Below are 16,055 nucleotides of genomic sequence, written 5' to 3'. Positions count from 1 at the left end.
ATTCTGTTAGGAGTTTTAAAGCACACAGTACTTTTCAATTCATTCAATTCAGCATGCGGGAGAAGTGCATATCAAATTTAAGGACCAAAATGAAATCATCAACCACTTACAAGGCAACATTGGCAAGAAAGCATTTACAGCTTCTTGTCCTGAGAAATACAGAGCACTGAGAAGCTACTGGGTTAACTTGTCCCAACACAGAGCAGAAGCCCCTGGAGTGAATCCAGCATTACTTATCTAGGAGCTGTGTCCATGTGTTTGATTGGTGTCTTGTTTTGGTTTTGTTTTTCCACAGGAATCATAACTCATTTGTACAAACAATCCCTTGACCACAATGAATACACATACCAGGATTTATAACAGATAAATTAAATGAGATGTGCTCAGGGGACAGCAAAGCATGCAGTAGTAGAAAGGAAAAGAAGTACCCTTTTCATTCTGCCTGATAAGAATGATCACTCAGAGCATGATATAATTTTAATTTCGAAGTTATCCAAATACCCACATCAAAAAAGGAAAACAAAGAGAAAACAGGTCATTATGGGCAAACTGGTATCACAAATGCTTTGGTATCTTGCTTTTGTGAGTTGCATTCAATATCTGATCATACAGCATACAGCACCAAAGCACACAGCATTTATAAAGATGTCATTAAAGAATGTGACAGTCTAGGCTGCAGGAGACAGAAAAAAACCCTGTTTCCACTTAATCATTTGCCTGAATCTTATATGACTTTTTCCAGGGCAAGAAAAACAATGACTGTTAAACAAGTTGCAAGTGAGCTGCTGCTCAAAGAAAGGGATGCAACTCTATATGGCATCCTTAAAAAATAAAAGCGAAGAAGTTGTGATCTGCTGCAGGGAGCTGAGGCTGCATGTTACTCTTCAAATGAATTTAGGTAAATTTAATTTATCAGTAAATCAGCTATGATAAGATGCTGGAGAAGGATAACCAGGTTATAGGTGTGGGTGGGAATAATCAGCACAGCAAAACAAGCTGGTTGGGTATGTGGAGAAGTCCAGAAGTTGCTGGACAATACTGTGAGATACTTCATCTAGCTGAAGTACTGTATAAACTTGTGTCACATGCTATTGATTGGGCAGAATTCAAATGTTGAAAAGTCTGAGCTGTGGCAGAGTCTCTGGATTTGTGTGATTGCCAAAAAAAACCCCAGTGTGGAACACTTGGTAGCATCTTAACCTCTATTTTCTGCTTGTTATGACTACGTGATGCTGCTTCATGGCCTTTTTGAGATTATTTGAAGGACTCTGGAGAAGGGAGCCTGAATGGCATATGGCATTGGAATGGACCCAGCAACTGCTAGAAGATGCAGGAGGATTCACAGGGGAGGAGAAGTGCAGAGGGCAATGGAGAGAAGCCAAAGTGAACAAGCATGGAGTGCAAAGAATGAACAGAGGGATACGATTACGTACCATTATGGTATAGTTTAGGATGTTACCTAGCGCTGCTTGGACCTGTGGGAATCTGAAGAGTGCTCTTTGCTTAGCATGGCGGACCTGCTTGTCTAATTATTTTATCTGTGGTAGTTCTAGAATACAAGTAATGTGCAAGCTGTACTGCAATGTGGAGAAAAGCAATAAAGGCAATTCATCTGCTGGATCTGCAGATGCTCATGCCTGAGGTCCCTCATAATCTGGTATGTGCCTGGCAAGTGAGGAGGAAGTGTAGTAAAGAAGAGTCATAGTGCACCTGGTTCCATGGTTCAAACAGCTACAGCTGTCAAACAACAGTGATTCTTGTTTTGGAGTTAGCTTGGGTTAAAACTCTTCAGGCCTACTTGCCTGGAGCAAGCCTCCAGGCTCCAGTGCTGTTAGGAATTTGTAGCTTAAATCTCCTTGGCAGCAGTTGCCATTTTTCAGCTTTTGTGGCAGTGAAGCAGGTTCCTGGGAATGGTAAGGGAAATCTCAGAAGGTATTTGTGAGACACCTGGGAGATACCTGTGGGGATAGGGAGGAAATCTGTGAGAAGCCAGCAGGATGTCATGGATCTGTGGTAGATCTGCAGTGAAGGGGAGGCTTTGCTCGGTTTCTTTCCCTTCTCTCAATGTGTTTTCATATTTTCCTCCTCAGGGGTGACTCCTCATGCTCTTGGGAGATTCGAGCTTTTTTTCTGAAGCCCACAATTGTCTACTTCCCACCTTATAGCTGTCTTCCTCTATCAAGTCAATTGTACCTAGAAAAAGCTTTTTGTACCTTGTGGCTTTGTTGTAGCCACTAATTATTCTCTGCTGAAAAGAAGAGGATGCTGGTGTGGCTACCATTATGGAGCAAAGAGGAGGCAGAAGGTGAGTGGGGATTATTTAGGCCAGAACAGCAGGTTCTGTATCCCGAGGCACAGTCCCTTACAGTCTTCAGCTGCCCCTGCTGGGCTGCTCTCCACTCTCAAGTAGTAGAACTGATGTCAGAGGCTCACCATTCAATCTTCCTTATGTTGCTATGTAGTTGTCAGGGATTAACTTTTGTTAGTAAAGCATGAACAGGCAAGTCCTATTAAGAAAACTTGACTGGTAGAAGTAGCTGAACTAACCTGATACAAGAGTACTTGCCCAGTGACTCAATGTACCCCTCATCAAGCAACACTTTAGAATGAACCACCAACCAGTAAAACTCAGCCAACCTGGATGGTGCTCTCCGCCTCATGATACTCATCTACCTCAACCTGAAGGGCAATAACAGAGCCCTACCCTCAGGAGTATCAGGGACCAAGCCTGTGTAGCTGGAACCAGCACAATAAATGCTGCTCCTCTCATCTATTGACAATCACTGTTCCTGTCAGCAAGGAGAGGGGAGGTAGAGATAGCCATTCTTCTGTAACTTTGTAGTGTCCTTTGCATTATTAATCACTCTTTCATAGAGGTAATGAATAGTCACACTCCTTCCCACATATCCAATTATTGCACAATAATTAATGTGCAATTCAGCCCATCCTGACCTAAACCACAGGATGCCGAAGTCTCTTGAGTCAGTTCAAGACTGTCTTGTAGGTTTCTAAACCAGGATCAATTAATGGTAGGTTTCTGCACACTCTCTGCAAGCTCCTTCCCAGTTCCTGCCCTTTGCCTTTGAAGTCTGTTTTCCAGTGCAGTGGTGATCAGACAGCAGTGGCTATTGGATATGTCAGGATCATAGCTCAGTGGAAAGAGCCCTGATGGACACTCTAGCCTCTTCTGTCTCTACACCTTTGTGTGTAAGCAGAGGTTACATTTATATAGCTTTGCATCTAGTTTAAACGTGCAACAATCACTTGCTAACCGAATGTGCAGGGATGGAATAAAACACTTCCCTCTTCATTCCAAATCTGTTTCTTAGCCAAACTAAAATCTTGGCCAGTTTATGTATCTACCTCATGGATAATGTCCGCTGTCTCCTAGCATAAACAAACCACAGCAGTATGTGTTTCCTGCTAATTACCCTGACTTAAATGACTAATCACATCTTCATTCACCTTCATTGCCTTTGGTCTTCTTGTAACCATGCATAGTGTAAAACTGAATGATTTTCCCACTAAGTTATCCTGAAAATAGTGTTCTTGAACAATAGAAAGTTACCTGGACTTACAGCTTTATTAATGAAAGATGAATTTCAGTGGTTGGAGAAGCTCTTTGTTCTCTTTCCTGGTTTTCAAGGAAGCTGGTTCCTATCTTTGCTCAGAATGCTTCCATAGTGGCTTGTCTATTTGAGTTTCAACTCACTCTTCAAAATGCTTTTTTTCTCACTAGTCTTGAAGTCTGAATACTTCTTTACAAACAGGTAATGTAGGACATTTTAAATATTATCCTCCCAGTCATTCTCCAAAGGTATCTGTCATGATAGGCCTATCATGGCTGGAGTTTAGTTGCAGGCATTCCAGGATTTGCACTCATCATAGTAGCTACTTCATAAATACCATCTCTTTCTACCTCTGCATCTACCTCTCCTTTTCCTAATAATTAAATTGCAAAATCTTTGTGACTGAGAACCTTGTCATATTGCTCTGTACTTAGAGAGATGTCTATTACAAGTGGCTTATCATTCATGACTGGAATTCCTAGGTGTTACAGAAATATACATTTTTGTAAAAAAAATTTTAATCATGTATTCATTCAAAAATACCATGTGTTTTAGGGGAATATTTTAGGATATTTTACTGGAATATTCCTGAAAATACAAAATGTCAGCAATTCAGGATTCTATCCATAAAATGGTTTCTCTATCACTCAAATTGCCATGAAGTTCTTTTTTTTACCTTGTTTGTAAAGCCAATATTAAACACTTTTAGTGTTTATCTGGACCCTCACCACAAGACCATAAACTGGACCAACCTTCCCTGTGGAAATGCAGTGATATTAGGACAGTGCAGTTTCAAAACCTCAGCAACCATGTATTCTTTTAGATACTTAAAGTAATAGATTTTCTAAGCTGTATAATCTCACCAGATTCTTAAAGGACACCATCTGTCTGTACCATCACAAAAGTCCAAGTATGCCCTCCCCCTCCCAAAAAATGCAAGATGTTTTTTAATCATAACTTGAATGTATTTTCACGATTCAAGAAATTTAACAATGCTTTTTGAAGATGAAAGAGCATCAGCAAAATTGAGAAAGCAGATTGTGGGACTTTCATCCCTAGACCTGTTGGGAATGTGTAATTTGAACAATGTTTCTCCTTTGTTTCCCCAACTCAGGAACACTATTCTTCCTGTACTACAGACAAAAATCATAATACAGATGTCTCGATGTACTGTGGGACTAACAGGGCAGGATAAAAAAGTTAAATATTTACAGCTGACCAAGTCCTACTCTTGTTTGTACCCAGGATGGCAAAGGAGCCATTCTCTGAATGTTGTTTCTGGTCAGAGAGTCTTCCTACGCTCTCGGACACCATCACTCCACCTCCTTTTTCAACAGTACCATTAAATTGTGTGCTGGCATGGGTTTCTGTGGAAATCCCTCATGCACATAAATGAGTAGAATGATAATGACAGCAAAGTGCCTCAAGCTGAAGTATCAGCATGCAGTTTCACAATTAGCCTACATTGCTCTCAGTTTGTTTTGCCATATCCTTCCTCTGTGCTCCACACCTGCCAGCAGCAAAAGTGGTCCTACAATTACATACAAACTGATCAGCCACCCTATTTGGCAAAGCCATCTGATTTTGGAGAGGGGAGTCTGTTTTCCACTTAGGCAGGTCCCTTGCCCCCTACACAGCCCTGTGAGAGTCAGCACCAACATGCAACAAGGGGCAGGGGCAGGACATAAGGTCATCCGTGTCTTTAGCAGCAATGCAGATGACTTAAGTTGGTAAAGACTCACATTAGAAAAGGCAATAGAACAGACTGATAAAAATTAATTTAGAAATTGCCAGGTCTTGACAGTATCTATTCCACAGTTCCAGCATGGTTAAAATATGAAACTGCTCTATTGCTTTTTGTGGTGCACCATTTGAATTGGGTGCAGGAATTGAAGGTGGAGGGTTTGGAATATTTTTGGCTAGCATAAGCCAGTATGTCTGATTTCTGTACCAAGAAAATAAACTAAAACTGTAACTAAAATGAGAACTAGTGTGTACAGCAGGTGGATAGAATATGAAGAGCCAGTGTGGCTTCATCACAGGGAAGTTGTACTTTTTGGAGTCCTTTATGCTGAGTGTATGAAAGTAAACAAGGAGCTGAGAGGTGATCCAGTTAGGCTTTCAAAATACTTTTGACCAGGTCCCTCAGTAAAAGCTCATAAAAAAATGTCTGTTGGTTAGTAAATGTTTAAAAGCTGTGCAGCAATGGATAAAAATACAAGTCTTTTCACAAGAAAGATTTGTTGCAATTTCACTGTTAGTAGCCTTTCATTACCCAGTGAAAAGATGAAGAATACAATATGGTGATGAGGTTTACTAACAATACTAATACTAAAATCAAAAGCCAGCTATGAGGTGTTGCAGGAGGACACCACAAATTGCTGAATGAGGAAAGAGCTAACAAAATAAGGTAAACATAAGCAAATCTTAACTTTTCAATACAGACTAATGGTTTCTAAACACCACTAACATTCAAGAAAGAGGTTATAGAATAATTTTGACCAATTTGATTAAAATCGTCACAGTTCAAAGGTAAACCACAAGGAAAGAAACTGAAATTAAGTGGAAAACATTGTTAAAGCATTTTACTTTTCTCTATCTCATATTTTTCTAGGTTACAAGGAAGATCAAGAGGAATGATCAAAGGTATGGAACATTTCCATCTGAGGAGATAGTAAATGAAAAGTAAACAGACCAAGATGTTTCTATTTGGAGAAAGGGTAATTGAGGTGATACTATGAAGGAAATCTATGAAATGGTGAATGGTATTAGAGCAGATAGAGAGCAATCACATATAACGTCTCACAATAACAGAATTTAATGGGAGTCTATGAAATTGTCATTTGGCAGGTTCGAAACACAAGGAAGTAATTTTTTTCCATAAAATAGAATTGAATGTCAAATACACTTGTTGTTATGGTAATAGAAATGAGAATGGGTTAAAAAAGGAATCAGAGCCATCTTGGAGATGGACTCTTCAAACCTATTGAAGACTATTATGCAGTGGTCTAGAAAGAAATCTCCATCTTACAATTATTTGGAGGTAGAGGATATGCCCTGGAAAGAACAGATTTGTATGTCTAATGAGCTTTTCATAAGCACCCACAATTGGCCACTGTGGGGAAGAGGGAACTGAGCTACAAAGACCTCTGGTCTGTCCAAGTACATTTTAACTTCTACTTTCCAAACACAGTAGGTTACTTTCATGAGGCTTCTAATATCAGCCACATAATGTGAGGTTAGCACAGGTAGACAATATTTTAGATATTACATCTAACTCCATATTGCCTTGATTAACAGCTATGAAATATCCAGAGGATGTTATCCTGCATCATTCAAGTGGAAATGGTCTTATGGCATGGATGCAACAAAACCTATATATGAGACCAGAGCACTTTCTCCTGGTAAACACCATGCCATTTGTTTTTATCAGGCACTAATTTGGGGGAGAATTAATCTTTGTAAAGTTACTACATCCTAGTTTTGTCAAACTATAGAACTGGGGGCTTCTTCAATTATACAAATATTGCTAAACGTTTAATCTAAACATTTAATTTCAGATATTCAGTCTGGTGCATACTAAAAAAATGACTATCCACCAAACTTGGAGCATTAAATGGAGACTGTATTTTTGGCAGCTCATCATAGAGGGATTAATATTACTGGAATATCTTTGTTTCTCAGCAATGCCTCCTTAAAAACAGCTTCCTCTGAGCACATATTTCTATTTTATTGAGAAAAGGAAATACAGTATTAGAAATCAATGTTTTTAAAGCGTAATTTAAAGAAATCTATCTTGGCAGATGCTGAAATATTTTCAATTTAGAACAAATAGTATTTCTGTCATCCAGTTGGATTTTTTAAATTAGACCATTACTCCTTGATAAGTTAATTACAAAACAGAAAGAGACTCAACCAATCTAAAAAAGCGTATTGATGAAAGTATAGAGCACATGTCTGAAAGCTGGTTTTACTGATTAATGGCTGAAATTTTACTTTTTATATGAAAAAACCTTGTCTCCAACGTCTTAAATCATAGGGAAAAATGCTCAATTTTTCACGCTATCACAACTAATTTTTTACATTGGTACACTGATGAACTATTGTTTTCCTGTGCTTCCATCCATTACTAAAAGTGACAGCATCATAATTGAAATTATTTAAAATATGGTGCATTTAGATAATTCTTTACTTCGGTATAAATATGACTACACAAGAAATGCTGCTACTGGAAATTGCTAGGATGAGCTACCAAAATGGAATTATTGCTCAGCAGGCCATATTCCTCTGGGGGTAGGAAATGAAAAAATATCAGAACTTCCTTTGAAATGCAGAAAGGTTAGAGGAATGGAAGGAACATTTTTTGTTGTGTCTGCGATGAAGACAAGGGAAACATGGAAGGGAAGTATGTTGCAATCATGGGTTGAAACGTCTCCAGGTCCTTCAGCTGAATCCTGGTCTCCCCAAAATCCCTGACAAGTTTTTCAGCTTGGTAAAACCATAATTTAACCCCAAGGATTTTGGGCTAAAAGGAAGTAAAACTCAACAAAAAAATTGCACTGGGTGATTAGCTAGGTAATCTCTGCCCATGGATGTCCCTGTAACTGTGTTGCATGGCTGCATATTGTGCTTCTTACAGTAAGAACTTGCCAAGGTGCCCAGTGGGAATCCTTCCTGACTAGTGCTGGGGTCTGAGCCAAAATTGTGACAGGTATCAGTCTAAGAGTTTAACAAAATGAATAGTGGCAAGCCAGAACCCAAACTAAATGCCATCTATGAGTAATGTACTAGTATAGAAACTGTTCCACAGAGCCAACAGATGTTGCTGTCCTAAAGTGAACAGCAGATTCAGCCTTTTCAGATACTGTAAAATTTTATAGAATTTCAAAGACCTGGCCAACTGGTGAAAAAGAACCTGGTGAGCTGCAGAAAAATGCAGAAATAACAAATCTGGATTATGGGAGATGTTGTATCTATGAAACTATACAGTATTTGAAAATACTAAATTGGCTTGTCAACTTTGGGGCAGCAACATCTTGGGGTAAGAAAATATTTATCATATTATAAACACATTCAACAGAACTGGCCCTATAATTGAACCTGGTAGAACACTGCTGATGATTGGTCACCATCCAGTTTTAAGTATGCCCCTTTAACAATAACCCTTAGACTGTTCAATTGCAGGTGAAATCATGAGAAATTTTAATAAAAAAGTGTTTGCAGAAGACTTCTATACCTCAAATACAGGGAAAAAAAGAAAAGAAAAAAAAAGGTATAGGATACAATAAAAACCCCAATTTTCATTATACTGTCCAGTGGTAATTTTAAAAACCCAGAACTTTTGAAAAAACAGGCAGTCTTTTTAAATTACATGTGAAGTCTCCTTTATACAAGGCTTTCCATATTATTGCTCACATCAATACTTTCTCAGATAACAGCAAGCCAGAAATTGCAATATTGCTTTCCTTCCTAAATGTGGAGCAAAATTTCGGCACATACTATGCCGTGGTTGTACGCCTTCATCCCCTCCTTCTGATAAACAGCAATACAAGTACCACTGTAAAGTTTGTAACTTTATGCTGTTACATGAGAATAATCTAGGGACACAATTATCTCTATTATCAGAAAGTATCCAGCTGTGTCCACCATCCTTTCCAGATCCTTAGCCACATCTCAGTTTACACTGTAATAGGAGATCTAAGATTGGCCAGTCTGACCATTTCTTTGAAAGTTGTATAGCAGGTAAAAAAAGAACATATTTTACCATGTATACCTGCAATTATGAAAGTAATTAAGTAGCACAGGTGAGCCCAAGAAGCCCCTCAAATAAAATCCCTGATAATCACAATGTTATTGTGATTATCTGCCTGTCTTAGTAGGTTTTGTGTTTATTGCATCTGCCCTGTGTGCTAGGGATGACAACCCATAATTTGACAAAAAATATTTTAAATTATTTCTTGCTGAGATAAGAACTTATTTTCATTTTCCCCAGTTCTTTCTTTCCTTTGCTTTTAATTACAAACATTCATGGCACTGAGAGACAAAGTAATGATCTTCACTCCTTCTATTTAAAGAAAAAACCTGTCTGGTGATGTTTGTTTTATCTTTACCTTACAAAGTGACGTAGTCTAAGGACCCTGAAGGACAGGCATGTCAGCTCTGCAGTTTTGGTTTGGGATTGTTCCAGGTTAGATGACTTTTCAAATACCCCTAATTACAACTGTGGAACAGTGTGCATTTTGATACAAATTAAATCCCTGTCTATAAGTGTGGAGTTCTAATTTCCACAGAGGAAAAATGCAAGTCAGAAGTTCTGTAAGAAAAATAAACATAGGCTGCATTGAAAATTGGACTTTGGATCATTATTCAGTGGTTCACATTAACATGCATTAGGGAAGTTACTGTGAACATGGTAGCAGCATTGTGAGTCCAGGTTCCAGTTCTGTCACTTGCTTGTGGCTTTTCAGCAGGAGTTTCTTGAGTTGAGCACATTGAGCAATGTGCAAGGTCAAGTGGGGAGTGTTACTGAAATTCTGTGTTGGGGACTGTGCCTGGCCTAGGAGGATGTGGCTATGTCCATTATCAGGGATTTGACTCCTTTATTTATCATAGTTATTAATGTACCAGCTCAAGAGGTCAAGTGACTTACATGAGAATCTCAATTTTCATTTGAAGAAAAATGTGTCCCTAGACTTGTGCTTATGGAGAAATCTTAAAAATGTAAATCTGCAAAGTCTTATGAAGTAGAATGATACTTTAAAAAAATCATTAGAAAACACACTAAACATGAAGAGTTTTTGATCTGATGTTATGATCTGGTGGATGAATTCACGACTTTTGAGTCAGGGATATAAAAGTCGAGGACAGACAATAGAAAAAGGAGTCAATCTTCCAAAACACTAATTATTTAAAGAGATGTTCACACGTGTTTAAAACTTGAGATAATATTTCACTGTCTGCTGCTGTAGACTGTGATCTTTCTGGCTGTTATCTCACTTCAGTCAGCTGAAATTTTACTGACCAATAGCTTGACATTTGTTGTTGCAAAAAGCCACCATCTGTCCATGCAGCACAGAATTGCTCTTGCACAAGGGCCTCAAGACCTGCTTCAGGGCTGCTGCCTCTCACCAATCAATTAAATACATTTATTTTTATTTTTAAAATGAACCCAGATTTTACATGAAGTATGGGAGAGCTGTGTGATACAGTTTGCTGTGCGAAAACTATCAATGGTCAGGCCTGAAATAATGTTTTGTTTAGAGTTTGTTCTGAATAGTGAAATGCTGGAACAAAATGTGAGGTAGTTTACTGAGCTTTCAACTACTACAAAGAGCTAGTAGAAAGAAAAGAGGCTGAAGAACTTGACTGAGTGTGAGATCTCCCTGGGTAAATTTTCACATTTGCCCCAACTCCAGCTTTTTGCAGGTGCTGAGTCTCTTGGCACACGTCTCTAACTAGTCTGTTACTGTAAGCATTCCTGTTCCATCTCTGAGTATCCTGTCAAGGGCTTCCCACAGACTTAGTGACAGAAGCATGGGCTACAATTATGGTACCTTGCACAGTGAAGATACCTTATTTTTAATTTTCTTATTTTTCTTTTTTTTTTAGTTTTCTTATAAGCACTTGACATTGCTGGCCAAGTATGAAGAGAGAACTTCTCTACCAAACTCTGGGACTCCAAAATTCCCTTTTGATCAGCCAGTGGTTATATTTTGAAGGGAAGGACACAGCTATTTCAAAAGTGAAGTTTAGCAGTTCTTCATAAATTCCTTTAATTTCACATCCTTTGACGTCAGACGAAATCTCAGTATTTCAGAAGTTTCCAAAAATTGTTTTCTAAAAATCACAGAATTAGAAAATTCTCTTTTAGTGACCATACATCTGTACTTTTCACTTTGAACCAGCTCTCTGTGGTTCAGCTTAATTTGTTTGGTTCATCTATCACTGATAACACCCTGGTGTCCATTCATGGCCAGCTGGGTATTAATAATGTGAGAAGATGTATAAACACACTTAGCAAAATTATGTTCTGTCCCAGAGACAATTGTTGTTGAAAACAATCCTAAAAATTACTGTAAACCTGAGAAAGGAAGAGGATTATTGGTCAATACACTACCATAAAACACAATAGGCTGTCTTTAGCTTGGCAGAAAGTTATCTTTTGTCACATATTTGCAGCCTTAGGGTTGCAGCTGTACAATAAGAGATCCTTATTTGCTTCTTACATTTATTAATATTATGTTGTTCTACTTGCATCACAGCTGGATAATGTTAGGAAGAATTTGGAAGCCTGCTGAACAAAACTCCCTGTGTTTTTCCACTGCGTGGGCTTCATCAAGGAGCAGTAAGTGGAGAGCTGAAAGGTAGAAAATAACTGTCTGAAAAAGTTGTGTGATAAAGGAAGACAGCTAAAGACAAATATTGGAGCTTTTAAACCCCTCCCACTTAGCAATTCTGTTTCTTGCATCTTCAGTTTCATCTGCTTCTCACAATCTATCTATCCTACCAAACATGCCTACCTTTCAAAATTACCCCAGCTTTGGTAGGTAGCAGCAGCTGCAAGACCCCATAGGGTGTGATTATCTTTCTCCTGTTGATTATGTTTAAACATATGCTAAACTGTAAAGGTCATTCTTCTAGCATGACTCTGGAGTACACTTAATGATAGTCTTGTTACCAACTGACCTCCTGTACCTGACAGAGATTAAACATCTTGGGCAAATTTTTATTGCTTGAATCTGTGCCAAATCCTTTTAATACATGAAGGACTTGATCACTTTTAAACTTGTGATGAAGTACAAACAAGGTTCAGTTGTTTGATGCCAAGATGCCTGCTTGATTTTTGCAGTATAGGAAATAGAAATTCATAACCACTATGGGAAGAGCAAAAGAAAACGTATCTGTGCAGATCTTTGTTGATAGCCTAATCTGATTCCTCAGTACATCCTGCATGGACAAGGCTGAGTGATGTTGCAGCAGCCAGCAGTACTACAGCCACACTACCTCATGTGATGAAAACACATTATCTGTTTCCGTGGCTTATCATCAGAAGCATAACCTCAGTTTTCAAAATAAGGGATATACTTTTTAAATATTCATATTGTGGAAATTAAAGTAAATTAAATCATGTTATAGTGTTGGTTTTAGCAACTTGTAATTACTCTTCCTCCAGCATAGTTAGACTTAAACATACCTGAAAAATCCCACTAAATCTACAGTGGGGCTATTTTCAGGGGTTTCTTTTATGCTCCATTGGCCATTAATATTTCATAGCATGTCACAACTGGCCATTCTGATTCTATTGAGCCTTGCTAAATGGGAATTTTTGTATCATTTAAGAGCAATTCATTGCACTGCCTGTAGTCTATATCATCTCCTCAGAAATAGGGATGATGACAGGTGATGTCTCAAAAGATAAGTAATCTTCCACTACATACCCTCTGTCTACAGTGAGTTCTCTAGATGTTGTACATGAGGTTCACCAGGAAAATTCATGATGGCATGTTACCTACTTTATTTATCCATTCCACTTGATACACCTACTAAAAATAGCTGTTCTTAGATGAGTGAGTCTTGCCCTCTCGCATGTGTCAGTCTGCAGGATCTAATTCTGTAGCTAATTTTACAAAACTGAAGAGTCATAAGATGAATGGGCTGCATTCACCTATTAACAAAATGGGAAACTATATCCTCCAGGGATATTTTTATGATTTAGAAATTCCTTAGGATAAATGTCAATTAAAAGGAAAAGGAAGAGAAAGGATTCCATACATACTTTCATGCTTATTTCCTCTTCTTCAGTGTTGTTTCCCTTTTATTGCATCTGTCCTCAGATAAGCCTTCTGTCACCAAACCAATTTTGCCATTTTGTATATATTTTCTTTTCTCTTCTTTACTTTTGCATATTTGTTGTGGTTTAACCTGGCAGGCAGCTAAACATTGCACAGCCACTCACTCACTCACTCTTCCCCATCTCAGTGGGATGGTGGAGGGAGTTGCCTAAGAAGAATATAAATCTCTCTGAGATAAAGACGGTTTCATAGGACAGAAAAAGAAAAAAAGAAAAAAAATATGCAAAACAAATGTTGCACAATGCAATTTCTTTCTATGCCCTGACTGATGCCCAGACAGTTCCTGAGTAGCAGCCCCTAGCCACCTTTCCCCCTAGTTTATATACTGAGCATGACACTATGTGCTGTAGAATGTCCCCTTTGCCAGTTTTGGTCACCTTGTGCAGTTTTCTCTCCTCCCAACCTCTTGTGCCCTCCAGCTTGCCTGCTGGTAGGGTGGTGTGAGAAGCAGAAAAGGCCTTCCTTGACTTCATGTAGCAACAACGAAAACGTCCCCGTGTTATCGACATCATTCTCATCCTAAATCCAAACTACTGCACTGTGACAGTTACTAGGAAGAAAATAAACTCTATCCCAGCTGAAACCAGGACAATGTGCTAGGTTGCACTACTACCATGTGAGATAATATTTCTACTTATTTCCAGGCATTCCCTGGATTTTTATTATTAATGACAATGAGATTGGGACCAAGTTCAGCATCAACCAATGGCTGATTAGTGGTCTTAGTATTTCTTAAAAAAATTAGCAGGTAGGTCAAATTTTGAAGGAGAGTGATTATAAAATTTTCTCACATTTTGAGCTTTTGTTGATACTTTAAGTAGAGAAAGTAGATGACTGAATTTAACAGCTTCTCACTTCTCACAAACTAGGATGGTTTTCTTTACACCATTACTGAAAACTGCACTGACAGGAGATCACAGAAAAGACTGCAAAACCTAAGCTTTATGTTTAACACTGGCTTAATGTTTAAGCCTGGTTTAACATTGGCAATAAATGTCCAGTGCACTAAGACAGAGAAGATGGGACAAATTGTGATTTTCTAGGCATAGGAACAAGGACAAAAGGAAAAATAGTCTTTCACCCAGTCTTTCCTTTCTGTGCTCAGAGGTAGGCTGTAGAATACAAGAAGTGATGAAAAACAGCAGCTGCAAACATACTGAGCAGGCCAGCCTTTCTTTAGAGGTGGTGCTGAGCAGGTCAGCAAAGGCTGCAAACTGAGGTGGGTTTAGGACAAGTATGAAGAGAGTACATCTGCAACAGTCACAAGGTCATGCAAATATCACTCAAGTATCCACGAATATTTGAGCTGCAACGCTGCCAGAAATTAAAGTGATTTTTCTTCCACTGTAATTCTACAGGTAAAAACACATTTTTGTATGTAGGGTCAATCCCCACAGGAAAGTTTGTGTTCCAAAGTAACAAAGAATGCCCTTTTCCTTAGTTTATCATGGAATAGAAGTGTCCACACAGGCAGCTTTTCATTCATAATTATATTGTAAGATTTTTAGTGGTTAACTTTTCCAGTGAGTCAAGTCTTAAAACTATTACTTTCTGGAAAACCCCCCAACCTTTGAGGAAGAACAGGAACAATATTGATATTGCTGTGGTCTGGGGATGGTACCCTTGTATGCAAAATCCATTGCCCTCTTTGGACAAATCTGGACCATCACACAAAGCACTATCAGCAATGAAAGCACTGTGATTAGCAATTTAGGAGAGAAATGTGATGCAATCAGAAAGGAACCCAAAGAAGCAACAAATATGGTAACCAGAAAATGATATATCAGCAGTACTATTTCTAAAAATAATGGTTTCCAAACTTTTCCACGAGGCATTAACAGCTCTTTAAGGGATAATCTTTATTGCTTTGTAATGTACAAAGCAATAAACAGCTGCTGAGATTGATTAATAGCCAAAGCAAAGTTGAGGCATGTAATCAATCTAAAAAGCCATTTATTGTCACTATACTACAAAGCAATGGAGATTATTGCTGTTGCACAACAAACCATAACAGAAAACACAGACACACACACAAACAGTTGTTTTCTTTTCAAGGCTTGCAGTGCTATGCTGCCTTTTCCTTGAGCTTTTCTCTTTAACAAAGGCAACTGACCTTACAGCAAGCAACGTACTGGGAAAAGTAATACTCTAAGAACTTCAGTGTTATCTAAAGGAGAAATTTTATAGCATTTTAGTTCTGTAGCTAGAAATACAAAATTCCATGGGTATTCATCTTGTCTTTGGTAGTGGTACTGTTATTCATATTACCAAGAAAAACAAAAAATTAGCTTACCAGTCAAAAAATCATCTAATTCATGCAAATGCAGTGCTCTTTTAGAAACAAAGGCTGTTTACTTTTGTAGAGTATTTTTATGAATGGCTACTAAATCACTTCAATTTTTTTCACAGTAATACTGAATGAAACAACTGGCTTTCAGCTCCAGCTATTTCCAGCATCGTACTTTTAATAGAACTTTAATCCAACTATTAATATAGTTTGGTTTTTGACTCCTCCAGTCTTCCTGGGAGGCTGTTTCAGAATCTTACCTCTCTACTAGTTTTAAACCTTTTAAAAAATTTGCATTCTGATTTTTCCAGGTCAGATAATACTCACTTCTTCCTGAACATAAAGTAC

At 38.2% G+C, this 16,055-nt stretch overlaps 1 long non-coding RNA gene across 2 annotated transcripts in view; it reads left to right on the top strand.

Moving 5' to 3' along the window:
• Window positions 1–16,055, top strand: part of LOC106629149 (uncharacterized) — a 31,289-nt gene that overhangs the window by 5,902 nt on the left and 9,332 nt on the right. Inside the window, exons 1-5 of one of the 2 annotated variants that reach the window (XR_015772245.1) lie at window positions 800–898; window positions 2,091–2,305; window positions 6,184–6,215; window positions 6,870–6,973; window positions 11,831–11,913. This is a non-coding gene — a long non-coding RNA (uncharacterized LOC106629149). Of the gene's footprint in view, window positions 1–799; window positions 899–2,090; window positions 2,306–6,183; window positions 6,216–6,869; window positions 6,974–11,830; window positions 11,914–16,055 lie in introns of those variants that run through there. The other variant, XR_015772246.1, reaches the window with a different exon arrangement.

Source organism: Pseudopodoces humilis, chromosome 3 (genome assembly GCF_049639895.1).
Source record: "Pseudopodoces humilis isolate 2021_Gansu_Grassland_sample_001 chromosome 3, ASM4963989v1, whole genome shotgun sequence".
In the NCBI taxonomy this organism is placed as follows: Eukaryota; Metazoa; Chordata; class Aves; order Passeriformes; family Paridae; genus Pseudopodoces; species Pseudopodoces humilis.
This window is presented reverse-complemented; position numbering and strand designations above follow the sequence as displayed.